A 14,857-nucleotide genomic window follows, 5' to 3' on the forward strand; every position below is an offset into this window, starting at 1 on the left:
ACTGGTTGTGTTCTTTTGCCCATATCTGAGAATCTGAACAAAGTTAAATTTTAAATTGATGGACTAGTGTGCTTGGTGAAAGTATAGAACAGAAAGATATGAAAGATATACATTTTATCACAGGAAAACTTCAAGCAAGTTTAACATTACAGGCACAGAGACTGGTTTTAGGTTACTTAAGCTCCAATTGTTAAGGAGATTGTCACCATTAAAGGTGGGACACCTGCCTTTCTTGAGACAATGGAAAAGACATACCCTGAGCATGAACCATGGAAGAATCAAGTGAGTAAGAATACAAATTCTTATGAAAGGCGTGAGCTTGAAGAAAGAACTGGTGAAGGAGCATCCTGCTCTTCAAGGTCAAGCTTTGTCACTCTCCTATACACTACACATACAAATTTGGTTCCACCCACCTGGTACTGGTTTTGGAAGTATGAGAATGCAGGGAAGCAGATCATGATGCGCACATGGTTCCAGGGGCCACTGAGATGCAACAAAGTGAAGCGAGGTTGAAATCCCTGTTTGTAGGCTCAGTAAAGCCATTGCATGAAGCTATGAAGATGAACTGTGGTTTGAATGTATACCTGAAGATGTTTTAGATATACCAGGACTGTGGAATATCTAAAATGTAGGGCTTCCAGCTCAGGATAGAATACTCCCAAGGCTGTGAGCAGCCCAGTTCTGGAACTGGAAACCCAGAGACTTCATCTCTGGACTTGGAACTGCTGCTGTTTGTCTGCTTGCTGTTGATTTTACATTGCTCAAGTCTCTCCTTGTTATGCCATCTTTTTGCAATGGGAATATTTACTCTGTTCTATTATGTGTTAAAACAACTTGTGTTTTGATTTTTACAGGGATCACAGTTAAAAGACAGCCTTGAATTTCAGATAAGACTTTGTACTTTTGAAAGGTTTTAAGGTTGATAATAACAGTAAGGACCTTTCAATTTGGACTAAATACAATTTGCATTGTGAGATAATGGCTGGAGAGATGACTCAACAGTTAAAGGCACTTTCTTATATTGTGAGATGATCCTGAATCTATGGGGGCAGGGAATAAAATGTGGTGGTTTAATGTAAAAGCATGTCCCTCATAGCCATAGGTATTTGGGGGAGAGAGGAAGAGAGAGGGAGAGAAAGAAAGAGAGAAAATAGACATGTCAGAGCCTGCTGCCACTGCACACAAACTCCAGATGCATATGCTATTTTGTGCATCTGGTTTTACATGGGTACGAGGGAATCCAAACTGGGCTTACAGGCTTTGCAAAGAAGCACTTTAACCACTGAACCTTCTCCCAAGACCCAGCCTTAGGTACTTAAGCTTCCTACTTAGTCTTCAGCAGGCAGAGCCCTCCTGGAGCACGTGTGTCACTGAGGGCCGATCTTGTTGTTCAGCCTTACTAGGTGTGTAAAGAGCCAGCTTGAGCTCTGCTGTTCATGCTCACTGATTCTGGCTCTTCTCTCTTTCTCTCTCTCTCTCTCTCTCTCTCTATCTCTATCTCTATCTCTTTTTCTGTCTCTGCTGTGCATGTATGAAGTGGACCAGCTTCTCTGCCATGATGATAATTCCTCTGGAATCTGTAAACCTCAAATAAACCCACAAGCTGATTCTGGTCAGGTGTTTGTTCCAGCAATGAAAAGGTAACTGCAACACCTATCTCCTCATTTTTTCCCTCATGTCTTTTTGTGATTTTTTTTTTTCTTGTTTTCTTCTTTTGTCTTCCCTGTGTCTCACTTCTTTCTCATACCAATGATCAGACTTCATTATCTAAGTCACTGCATTATTAGTGTTACTACTCCTACTGCTGCTACCGTTTGAGACAGGGCCTGTGACACAGCCAGAGCTGACCTTGAGTCCACAGGACGGGGTTAGAGTGGACACAACCACATCTGGCATTATCTGAGTCTTAAAATTGGTTACTGTGTTCAAACTTACTTTCTAAATAGACAGCAAAGACAGCTCTAAAATAACAGTAACAGGGCTGGAGATATTGCTTAGCAGTTAAGGCACTTGCCTGCAAAGCCTAAGGACCCAGGTTCGATTCTCCAGGTCCCACGTAAGTGAGCTGCACATGGTGGTGCAAGCATCTGGAGTCCATTTGCAGTGGCTAGAGGCCTTGGTGTGCCGATTCTCTCCCTCTCCCTCTCCCTCCCACCCCTCTTTCTGTCTCTAATAAATAAAAATAAAAAAATCTTTAAAATAACAGTAACAAATCTGAGTTGTTTACCATTACATTTAGGAATAAAAACAAGTGTATTACCCAACACAAAGGGTCCACAGAAAATTACATGTCCTACCCCCATTACCTTCAGAAACAACGTGTTTTAATTCTTACTGTAGAATTCCCCATTTGATCTCCCTAAGCTTTCAACAATTAGATTCCTACTGTGTCAGAAAAGCATTTTTTGTGTGGAAGAAATATTTATGACTATGTGCTTTGGGGCCCAGTCTCACCAAAATCTTTTTAGTTGCTAGGCAAACCATAATCTGAACTGATTTATTCAGGGGCCAGTGAACTTCCTGAAGTCTCATGCAAAGGGTTTATGTGTATTTCTTGGGAAAAGGCCACAGCGTTCAGCAGATTCTCAATGGAACTCCCGACTCAAGCAATCAAAGCATGAAGTCCACTGACATTCTATGCACTGTCCATGGTGCCTATTCCCAGGATCCTATTTTCCCTGGTTTCTTAGGAGACTATTTCAGTACTCCATTCTCCCAGCATGATTGACTTGTGCAAATGAGTCCCTTATTCTTTTTGTTGTTGTTGTTTTTCACTGTTAAATTTTATATTAATTTATAATAAATATTATATTATTATTATATATTATATCTACATTTATAATAAATGTACATTATAACTGCTTATACTCTTATTCCCTTGCCCCTGCTCCTGTTAACCTGGGGGGGGGTTGTTCAATAGGTTTATGATATTCACTGTGGAGTCATGAGTACCTCAGTCAGTCTCTGTGGGATAGCAGCAAGACCATGCATCAGGGTCCTACCCATCCTGTGACTCTTAAAATCTTTCTGGCACCTCTCTTTCAGGATTCCTTGAGTCATTGCTGTCCTATTGTCAGTCTGATTTAGTGTTGAGTTTCCTGTAGTCTCTGCATTTCTGCTTTGATTGATCACTGTGTCTGTCACCATTACCCTGGAACTGGTTGTCAGGTAAGAACAGCATTCATCTTCTGGTTAAGATGGCAGCAAAAGCAGCCTAGGGGGGAAAAAGACCAAAAAAACTCAGCAAAATACACGCTTTTACTAAAAAGTGAGGTGTTTAAGAAATTGGAACAGCGGAGAAGAGATCCAGAGCATTCAGAGCCCGCACAGGCCAGCAAAAGCGGCCCTGGCAGATCCACCAACCATGACGGTGGCGCAACAGAAAGCCTCCAGGCTCAGCTAGAGCTGCAGAAAAAGCCAGGTGAGAGGAGCTTCCACTCACACCGGAGCTCTCCACAACTCAAGAAACATGAAGGGAGAGCGGCAGTGAAAAATGGAGAAGCATATCACAAGGTAGAAAAACACATGGAACAGCGAGGGAACTAGAGCAGCATCGGCTTCCTCCCCTCCCCCACCGCCTGTGCCCAGCTCCAGTGAACAGAGCAGTGGTCCAGGACTCAACCATGCCAACTTGAGCCGACACTGGGACCCAAGCAGGAGCAGAGTCTGGCAGCAACAACAGCAGCTCCAGCACCAGCAACAGCGGCCCCAGCAATGGTGGATGCAGCAAGCAGCTTTAGCAGCAGCAGTGGGGATTATAATGGCAGCTTCAGAGGCAGCAGCAGGGGATCCAGCAGTGGCAGCTACAGCATCAGCAACGGCAGATCCAGCAATGGCAGCTTTAGCAGCAGCAGCAACAGAACCAGCAGCTGCGGCTTCAGCAGCAGCAGTAGCAGTTCCAGCAGTGGGGGTGCCGATCTGCAGGGCCACAGTTGCCAGGCTCAGTTTGCCCCACAGGAAAAGCCAGTGCCCAACTACAGAAATCAGAACAGCGGCCCAATGACCCAGCCAGCAACTTGACTGAGACCAAATTCATCCAAAAAGGTACTTGGGATTGAACCAGGGAAGGGTCTCACTTGGTCACAAGCTGACTTAGATCCCTCAAAAGACCAGAAATCTTAACCTCTTTGTTGATAGAGGATCTGCTTGTTATAATACCTACTCTTACATAAATACAAGGTGCTGTTTTTGATTGAATGTATACAGTGTTTAGTTAAATTTTAGTATCTACCTGTATTTTATTCTACTTAGCCTGCTTGAATACTCCCTTAGCAGGCAAACTCAACCCCTAGGAACACCTTTGTAGATACTTTGAGAGTCTTAAGAGCCACACCTAACACCTTAAGCTCCTACCATAAAGATATATAACATCAGATCAATTGATACAGCTAAGAATACCCAGCTAGCTAGAAAATCCAAGCATTAACTTAATCCAAGATGCAAAAATATATACATTATAACACAAGAAACACTAAAAATAAAGACAATATAAATCCACCTAAAAATATTAATGCATCAGAAATGATCTTCAGTGAGAACGAGTTACAGGAAATGCCTGAGAAAGATGTCAAAAGAATCATTGTAAATATATTCAAAGAAGTCACAGAACAAATCAAAGGAGTCAAAGAGGAAATCAAAGGAATCAAAGAAGATGCAGGATACCAATTTAATGAAATAAAGAGGGCAATACAAGACATAAATACGGAAACCGATATAATAAAGAAAAAACAGTCAGAATTACTAGCAATGAAGAACACAGTCAATGAAATAAAAGACTCTGTAGAAAATCTCACCAGTAGGATGGATGAGGGAGAGGACAGAATATCTAAGCTAGAAGACCAGGTGGCAGATCTAATACAGTCCAACAAAGAGAAAGACAAACTAATAGAAAACTATGAATGGGAATTTCAAGATATTCAGGACACTATGAAAAGATCAAATGTAAGAATTCAGGGCATAGTAGAAGGAGAAGAATTCCACCTCAAAGGCATAGTAGGTGTCTTCAACAAAATCATAGAAGAAAACTTCCCCAAATTGGGAAAAAGGTGCCAATGCAGATACAGGAAGCCTTTAGAATGCCAGCTAGACAAAACCTGGAAAGAACCTCTCCTCACAATATTATAATCAAACTACCGAACATACAAACCAAAGAAAAAATATTGAAAGCAGCTAGAGAGAAAAATCAAGTTACCTACAAATGCAAGCCCATCAGGATTACAGCAGATTGTTCAACACAAACTTTAAAAGCCAGAAGGGCTTGGAGTGATGTATTCCAAGTTCTGAAAGATAACAACTGTCGACCAAGGTTACTTTATCCTGCAAAGGTATCCATTCAAATAGACAGAGAAATAAGGACATTCCATGACAAAAGCAGGTTAAAGGAGCATTTGAAGACAAAACCACCTCTACAGAAAATACTTGAAAGAATCCTCCATGCTGAAGAAAAGGAAAAGCACACATATAAGGAACCTGGAAAAAACAAGCAATACTCCAATACTAGTTAACACAAGAGAGCAAAGGTAGAACCAGAACCACACACACACACATACAAAAAAAGGCAAACATAAATACACACCTTTCAATAATATTTCTTTTTTTAAAATTTTTTTGGGGGGTACTTTTATTTATTTGAGAGTGACAGACAGAGAGAGAAAGAGGCAGATAGAGAGAGAGAATGGGCGCGCCAGGGCCTCCAGCCACTGCAAACGAACTCCAGACGCATGTGCCCCCTTGTGCATCTGGCTAACGTGGGTCTGGGGAATCGAGCCTTGAACCGGGGTCTTTAGGCTTCACAGGCAAGTGATTAACTGCTAAGCCATCTCTCCAGCCCTCAATAATATTTCTTAATATCAATGGCCTCAATGCACCAACCAAAAGACATAGGTTTGCAGACTGGGTTAAAAAGCAGGATCCTACAATTTGTGGTCTCCAAGAAACTCACCTTTCTACAAAGGATAGGCATTATCATAGGGTGAAAGGTTTGAAAATGGTGTTTCAAGCAAATGGGCCTAGAAAACAAGCAGGGGTTGCTATCCTAATATCTGACAAGGTAGACTTTAGTCCAATGTTAGTCAAGAAAGATAAGGAAGGTCACTTTATATTGATTAAGGGCATACTCCAACAGGAGGATATTACAATCCTAAACATATATGCACCTAACATGGGGGCTCCCAAATTCATCAAACAAACACTATTAGAGCTAAGGTCACAGATAACACCAAACACAGTGGTGGTGGGTGACTTTAACACCCCACTCTCATCAATTGACAGGTCATCCCAGGAAAAAATAAACAGAGAGGCATCTGGACTAAATGAGGTCATAGAAGGAATGGACATAACAGGTATATATAGGACCTGTCATCCAAATGCTGCATAATATACACTCTTTTCAGCAGCACATGGAGCATTCTCTAAAATAGATCATATATTAGGACACAAAGCAAATCTTAACAAATTCAGGAAAACTGAAATAATTCCTTGCATTCTATCTGACCACAATGGAATTAAACTACAAATCAATAGCAAGAAAGGCTAAAGAGCATACACAAAATCATGGAAACTAAACAATACACTACTAAATGATGAATGGGTCAAAGAAGAAATGAAGAACGAAATCAAAACATTTATAGAGTCAAATGATAATGAGAACACAACATACCAAAATCTCTGGAGCACAATGAAGGCAGTTCTAAGAGATAAATTTATAGCCATTTGTGCCTATATTAAGAAATTAGAAAGGTCTCAAGTATATGACCTAATGCTTTACCTTAAAGCCTTGGAAAAAGAAGAACAAGGCAAACCAGAAATCAGTAGGCGGGAAGAAATAATAAAGATTAGGGCAGAAATTAATGAAATAGAACAAAAAATGCAGAAAATTAATGAAACAAAGAGTTGGTTCTTTGAAAGGATAAACAAGATTGATAAACCCTTAGCAAATGACCAAAAGAAAGAGAGAAGAGACACAAATTAATAAAATTAGAGATGAAAATGGTAACATCTCAACAGATTTCAGAGAAATTCAAAAAATCATAGGGACATACTATAAAAGCATATACTCCACAAAGTATGAAAATCTGAAAGAAATGGATGATTTCCTTGATTTATATGACCTACCTAAATTAAGTCAAGATGAGATTAATCACCTAAATAGACCTATAACAAGCATGGAAATCCAAACAATTATCAATAATCTCCCAACTAAAAAAAGCCCAGGCCCAGATGGATTCACTGCTGAATTTTACCTGACCTTCAAGGAAGAGCTAACACCATTGCTTCTTAAGGTTTTCCAGGAAATAGAAAAAGAAGGAATTCTACCAAATTCCTTCTATGAAGCCAGCATCACCCTGATACCAAAACCAGGCAAAAATAGAACAAAAAAAGAAAATACAGTCCAATCTCCCTCATGAATATAGATGCAAAAATTCTCAACAAAGCTAGCAACTGCTGATGAGAGAGTGCATGTAGCATTTGTCTTTCTGTGTCTGTGTGACTTCGTGTAGTGGTTTGAGTCAGGCGTCCCCCACAGACTTAGTTGATCTGAATGCCATGTCCCCAGCAGTTGGAAATTTGGGGATTAAACCCTTCTGGAGGCAGTGTATTGTTGCGGGTAGGCTTATAGTTATTATAGCCAGCTTCCCCTTTCCAGTGTTCTGCACACTCTCTTGTTGTTGTCCACCTGATTTTGGCCAGGAGGTGATAGTCACCCTTTGCTCATGCTATCGTCTTCCCCTGCCATCATGGAGCTCTCCCTCAAGTTTGTAAGCCAAAATAAACCTTTTGCCCCACAAGTAGTTCTTGGTCAGGTGGTTTTTTTTTTTTTTTTTTGCCAGCAATGCAAATCTGACTGCAACAGTAAAGTTGGTACTGAGGAGTGGTGTTATTTGCTGCTAGACACCTGACTGTGTGGCTTTGGCCATTTGGAGCTGATTTTCAACAGGAATGTGGGAGGATTTGAAACCTTGGCCTAAGAGATGTCTTGTAGTGCTGCAAATACATATTGATGGATTCTGCTGGTCAAAGTTGAAAGACCTGAATACAGTTAGAACTATGGATTGTAAGGTTTGGCTTATGAAGGTGCCTGGACTGGACTAGAGGCAGTTTATGTGAGAAGCTTGCTGTTATGCCTGTGTCCTGAGAATTTGTGCAGGGTTGCATTGAGGAGAATTTGACTGTTGTAAGCAGAGGAATATGGCACAGAAAAAATGGGCTAAAAAAATTTACGCTAAAACTTCTCCTTAATTAGCTGCAATTGAATGAGAGATTACAACCACTGAGATTGGGCCAGCTGACCTCCATTGGGACAACAGAAAGAATGCAATCTTTTGAAGGGGCCTGAATGTTAAAGGAGTATCCTGTTCTTCAAAGTCTGCTTTATTCCTCCCCACTACCGGATTAACAAACTGGCACCCCACCTGGTCTTATGGGGTATAAGAAATGCAGGAAAGAGTCATTAAATTTTCAACATGATCTTGTGTTTTGCTGGATGCCTGCATGGAGACCTGATGAAGCCTTGAGGATTAACTGTGGGTTGCAGTGGAGACCCAGTGGAGAAGCTGAGATCACTAGATTTTCTGTCAAGGAGAACTGTTGGCCACAGATGAAGTTTTCCAGGACTGTGGCTAGCCTAGTTGGAGGGATGGAATTGGAACTCCCGAGACTTGTCATTGGTTAGAATTATCAGACTTGGAGATTTGTCATTGACTAGAATTGTTGGACTTGCAGCTATAGAGTTTGATGTTTGCCCTGTTTAAATCTTGTATTGGTTGATTATTTCCTTGCTATGCCCAGTGCCATCTTTTGTAGTATGAGTGTATATTCTGTGCCATTATGTTTTATGGGGGGGTTGGTATTATGGCTCAATTAAAAGACCTTAGATTATGGGGATTTTTGAACATCATTAGGATTGATGAAAAAAAAACTATGAAGACTTTAAAAGTTGGACTGAATGCATAGCATTTTACATCATGGATGGCTATCAGCTTATGGGGGTCAGGGGTGGAATATGGTAGTTTGATTCAGGTGTCTCCCATGAACTTAGGTGCTCAGTATGCCATGTCCCCAGCTCTTGAAAATTTTGTAATTAAACCCTACTGGAAGCAGTGTATTGTTGGGGGCAGGCTTATGGGTACTATAGCCAGTGTCTCACTCCAGTCCAGGCTAACCTGAAATATAATATGTAGTCTCAGGGTGGCCTTGTACTTACTGTGATCCTCCTACCTCTGCCTCCTGATTGTTGGGATTAAAGGCATGTGCCACCACACCCAGCTTTTTCATGCTAAACTTTGAGAGGTATTGCTTTACACATACTAAGTACTCCCTAAGGTATCTATAACATATGAATTGAACTGTCCAAACCTTTAGCTCTATTGAAAAGAAAATTAATAGCACTGCTCAATGGGCAACTGTGTTGGATCCTTCAGTGATCCAAGGAAAGGCTTGTGGATATGCAGGTCATGATCATTTCTACAGAAGAGGATATAATGAGACTAATGAAGGAGTACCTGGAGCAGCTGGAGCAGTATGATTTATAGTAATGTCATAGATTGCCAGTATTCCTGGGATGTTAGCCAGAATGGAGGTAATTATTTTCTGAAAGTCACTAGACTCCAAGCTCTAGAGTCTGAATTAAATCTATTTACATTGAAAGGCAACACTGGAGAGTTGTCAAATTTAATTTGTTTTAGAAAAGTTTGTAATTAAAGGATAATGACCATACAGTCATTAAATGTCAGTGCTCCAAACTCTTGTTCTTGTCACCACAAAAGGGACACAAGTTAAAGTCAAATATATCTTAATGAGTTGAATTGTAGTCAGCACTACAAGAAAATAAGAATATACTTAGTTCAGGACCTAAGGAAACTTTAAATAAATCTGAATGAGAACATTCTGGAAAGACTTGAAAATATTCAATAGCTGAAACTAAAGAAAAACAAGCCAACAATATAGGATGTTGAGATTGGCTACATTAAAAATAAAACATGCTCACATAGTCATTAAGAGTAAGGGAGTCACTTCTCTCACCTTGCACAAAGGTCAACTCTAAATGGATTAAGGACCTCAAGACCTGAAACTCTAAAACAATTAGAAGAAAAAGGGAGAACATGATATACATGTAGGAAAGACTTTTTGAATAAGACCCCAGTAGCCCAGGAAATTCAATCCACACTCAACCACTGGGACTTCATGGAACTAAAATGTTATTGTACAGACAAGCAAGCCATCAACAGAGTCAATATAATCTTACAGAATGAGAGAAAATCTCCACCAGCTGTACCTCTGACAAAGCTCTTATATCTCGACTCTATAAAGAACTCAAAAAACTAAGCAATAAAAAAATTCAACCCAATCAAGAAATGGGGTAGAGAATTGAACAGAAAATTCTCAAAGGAAGAAATAGAATGGCCATTACACACTTAAAGAGATGTTCAAGAGCTTTGGTCATCAGAGAAATGCAAATCAAAACTACTCTGAGATTTCGTCTTTATTCAGTCAGGATGTCATTCATCAAATAATCCCAGCACTTCGGAGGCAAAGGTAAGAGGATCACTGTGAGTTCAAGGCCACCCTGAGGCTACATAGTGAATTCCAGGTCAGCCTGGAGTAGAGTGAGACCCTACCTGGCGGGGAGGTGGGGGTAGTTTAGCATGCATCTAGTTTACCTGGCGGGTTTGTCAAACACAGATTGCAAAGACCTATTACCAGCACCTTTCATTTAGTAGGAATTGAGTAGGGCCTGAGTATTTGCATGTCTGACAAACTCCCAGATGATGGTGATATTTTGGATTAAGAAATCTCACTTTTGAAGCTTGTAGTTTACTGGTAGTGCAAAGCTCATGGACATCAATGTGGAATTATGCCAGTGACTATCCACAGAGCTTCCAGGCCTTGAGCATCTGTCTGGGGCTGCAGAGCATCTGTCTGGCTGCATCAATTGTCACCCTGGTTCTGAGGCTTCCAGCTTCTTGGACTGAGCAGCTCCCAAGTTCAGTGCTTTACCAGTGTGTAAACAGCCATATTAGACTACCCAGCCTCCAATCATTTAAGTCAATTTAATAAATCTACTTTGATAGCCATATTTGTATTTTATTGGCTGTTTTTCTAGAGAACCTTGACTAATACTTGAGCAACAGTTAAGAACACATAGAACACACAGAAAAACCTCCAGATTAGAGATATGGCCATTTTTCTACTTATCACCCTGTCAAAATCTAACCCTAGGTTACAGACCATATATTGCAAAGAAAGAAGTAGGATTCAATGTATAACACATAATAAACACTAAATAAACCCTCTTTGGGCTAAAATAAAGGGTAAATGGAAATGGCAATTGAAAAGATGGTAGTTAGTGTTTGGGATAGTGATTCAGGATTCCTGCTTTCTCCTTGCTAAAACTTGAAAAGCCGGAAGCTTCGTTCTATGTGCTGAGCAGAAAAAAGAGCTAGTTTTCTCTAGTTATGCCTGTGGAAATCATTTACTCAGCTTTTCAGAGAAGAAATACTTTTAATTTTTTTATTGACAACTTCTATACTTACAAACAATACACCATGATATTTCCCTGCCCTCACCCATTTTCCCCTTCACAACTCCTCTCTCCACCATGTCCTCTTACTCTCTCCATTAGTCTCTCTTTTATTTTGATGTCATTGTCTTTTCAGAGAAGAAAATTTTGAAATATAACAGCAGTTTCTCCTCTTACATACTGGGTGAGAGAGAAAGAGTAAAAGTCAATGGCCGTGTCTGGATGTAATAGTGTACACAAATAATCCCAGAAGTCAGTAGGCAGACAAAGGAGCATCAAGAGTTCAATACTTTGTGGAAAACAGTGTGGAGGTTCCTAAAACAGCTAGAGATTGATCTATCATATGACCCAGCTATAGCACTCCTAGGCATATATCTGAAGGACTCATCTCATTTCCTTAGAAGTACGTGCTCAACCATGTTTATTGCTGCTCAATTTATAATAGCTGGGAAATGGAACCAGCCTAGATGTCCCTCAACAGATGAATGGATAATGAAGATGTGGCACATTTATACAATGGAGTTCTACTCAGCAGTAAAGAAAAATGAAGTTATGAAATTTGCAGGAAAATGGATGGACCAAGAAAGTATTATACTGAGGTAACCCAGGCCCAGAAAGCCAAGCGCCACATGTTCTCTCTCATATGTGGATCCTAGCTACAGATGACTGGGCTTCTGCGTGAGAATGAAAATACTTAGTAGCAGAGGCCAGTAAGTTAAAAAAGAGACATAAAGGGAAGAGAAAGGAAGGGAGGAGGGTACTTAACAGGTTGATATTGTATATATGTAAGTACAATGATTGTGATGGGGAGGTAATATGATGGAGAATGGAATTTCAAAGCGGAAAGCGTGGGGGGTGGGGAGGGAGGGAATTACCATGGGATTTTTTTTAATAATTATGGAAAATGCTAATAAAAACATTAAAAAAAAGAGTTCAATACTATAGTTGGGCCTATAGTCTTAGCTATTCAGGATTTCAAGTTTATAACCAGCCTGGGCAACTTAATGAGATTGTCTCAAAATAAAAAGAGGGCTGAGTATATGGCTCAGTGTCAAGTCTAGGTTTAATACCCAGTATAGTTAAATGTAGAGATGGGAGAGAGAAAGTGTGTGTGGGGGGGGGCGGGGAGAAAAGAAAGTGAGAGAGAAAAGAGAGACAGAGAGAGAGAGAGAGAGAAGGAGAGAGAGATATCATTTAAGGTCAGCCTGGACTATATAGTGAGAAGTTGTCTCAAAAAAAAGCAACCATCAATGGCTGGAGAGATTGCTTAGTGGTTAGGGTGTTTGCCTGTAAAGCCTAAGTACCCAGGTTCTAGTCCTCAGAACACATGTAAGCCAGATGCACAAGGTGGCGCATGTGTCTGGAGTTCATTCGCAGTGGCTAGAGGCCCTGGTGTGTCCATTCTCTCCTTCCCTCCCTCTAATAAAAAAATTTAAAGGTAAGTCTGGTGTGATAATTCAGATTCTGCATTTTAAAAAATACAAAAAAAAAAGAGAGAACAACTTAACAAGCAATAGTCAAACAAATAAACCAACCAACCAACAAATACACACACGCACACGCACACGCACACGCACACACACACACACACACACACACACACACACACACACACAAACCCACTGGCCACTCTGTGGTCACCCTGAAGACTATACATTGATGAAGGCAACTCCCTCCTCAGTCCAAGGTCCATAGCAATCTAGAATTTTCACTCAACAGCCAGATGAAGACCCCCAACATGGAATCTGTGGGTAATGCTATGACACTCAATTGTGAGTCCTCCTTGAGGAGCCCATATCCATGTTTGCCTATGTCTTACTTTTGGACTCTCTGTTTCTTAGAGAAGCCTACACTAATACTCCAAAGTGTGTGTGTCTTACTCTGCTTCTGAGCACTTCTCTTTCCCTTACCCCCCATGTTTAAAAAAATCTATGTTAAAATGTCTCTTAATAGACTGCAATTCTTTGAGACGCTCACTATCCATGTACTGAGTGTGCATCACTTTCTGAGTGCCTATCTTTTAATCCTCAAGTGTAAAAATCTCTTCTAAAATACCTTTAATAAACTCTGTTGTATTAAGCTTCACATAGCTTGGTTGAACTTCCAAACCAGTCACAGTTTATGGGAGGATTTATTTGAAGCTTACAGATCCAGAGGAAGTTCCATTTATGGTGGAAGAAGCTTCCCCCACTCCATAGATCCAAGCAAAGAGAGAAACCACCAAACAGTCAGCAGCAGGGACGCAGGCAGAGTTTAAGCACTATGCATATGTACACCTTTGGGCTGGGACCCAGTGCCTCCAGTGACATCTCTTCCAGCCTGGTGACTAGAAATCCAAGTTATAAGCTTTAATAAAATGCCTGATTCTACTGGGAAATTTACACTCAAACTATCACAAACTCCAATTCTGCTTCATACTGACTAATCCAAAATTCTTTTCTGTGTTGAAGCTATGAATCTTGGGTTTGCTTTAGTTGATGTCTCGAAGTACAAGGGAAGTCCTCGGGCTGCTTCAGGTGACTGTGTGGAGCTATATCTCTGCCTCCTCACCACTAACAGTAAATATTATCAGCTATCTAAAATCAGCAGTTCTTGGTAAATATTTGTGAAATTAAACAAGATGTTTAAGAATAAACTATATGTCCAAATTTATTAATGGACCCTAGGCTGGAAGCTGACTTGCAAGTTCACTATGACATATTAAATATTACTAATAACTAACTTCACCTCCAGTCTTAACTTAATTCTTGAGGATAAAAATTGCTAGTATATGGTACCCCTGAGAACCTTTGTTGCTGGAGTTGTCAGGATAGGAGCCTGGGCCCTAACAGTCCTATCAAGCTAGGCTCAGCAAACCACCCATCCTCACTAGGCCAATGAAAAACACAGAGTAATAATGAAAAGCAGAAAAAAAAGAGATTTATTGAACATGGCCACACTGGAAAGAGGAACAAAGAGATCTAGCAAACCCCTAAGCCTGTTCTTCAGGGTATTGACATAAGGTTTAGGTTTAAATAGAGGGCAAGAGGTATGCGTAACTAGGCAGTCCTGGTCATGATGTGGTCCTGCCCATCAGCATTGTGCCAGTTCCAATGTCTCTTGCCAGGTAGTCTGATAAATTGTCAGAACTGTGTAAAATTTCCTTACCAAAGACAAACTCCCTCTCTGGCTGGCATCAGGGCCCCAACCTTTTCCTTCTCCCAGCATAATACCTCAAGGGGTAGTTACAGTCTCTTGGAGCCCATTAACTCAGTAGTTCTTTAGCCAAAGGGAGGGGAACAACTGTCTCTAGAATATCTTTATGTCTGCCAAGAGGCAGGATTTTATTGTTGATGTTTG

The sequence above is a fragment of the Jaculus jaculus genome, chromosome 4 (genome assembly GCF_020740685.1).
Source record: "Jaculus jaculus isolate mJacJac1 chromosome 4, mJacJac1.mat.Y.cur, whole genome shotgun sequence".
NCBI classification, from domain to species: Eukaryota; Metazoa; Chordata; class Mammalia; order Rodentia; family Dipodidae; genus Jaculus; species Jaculus jaculus.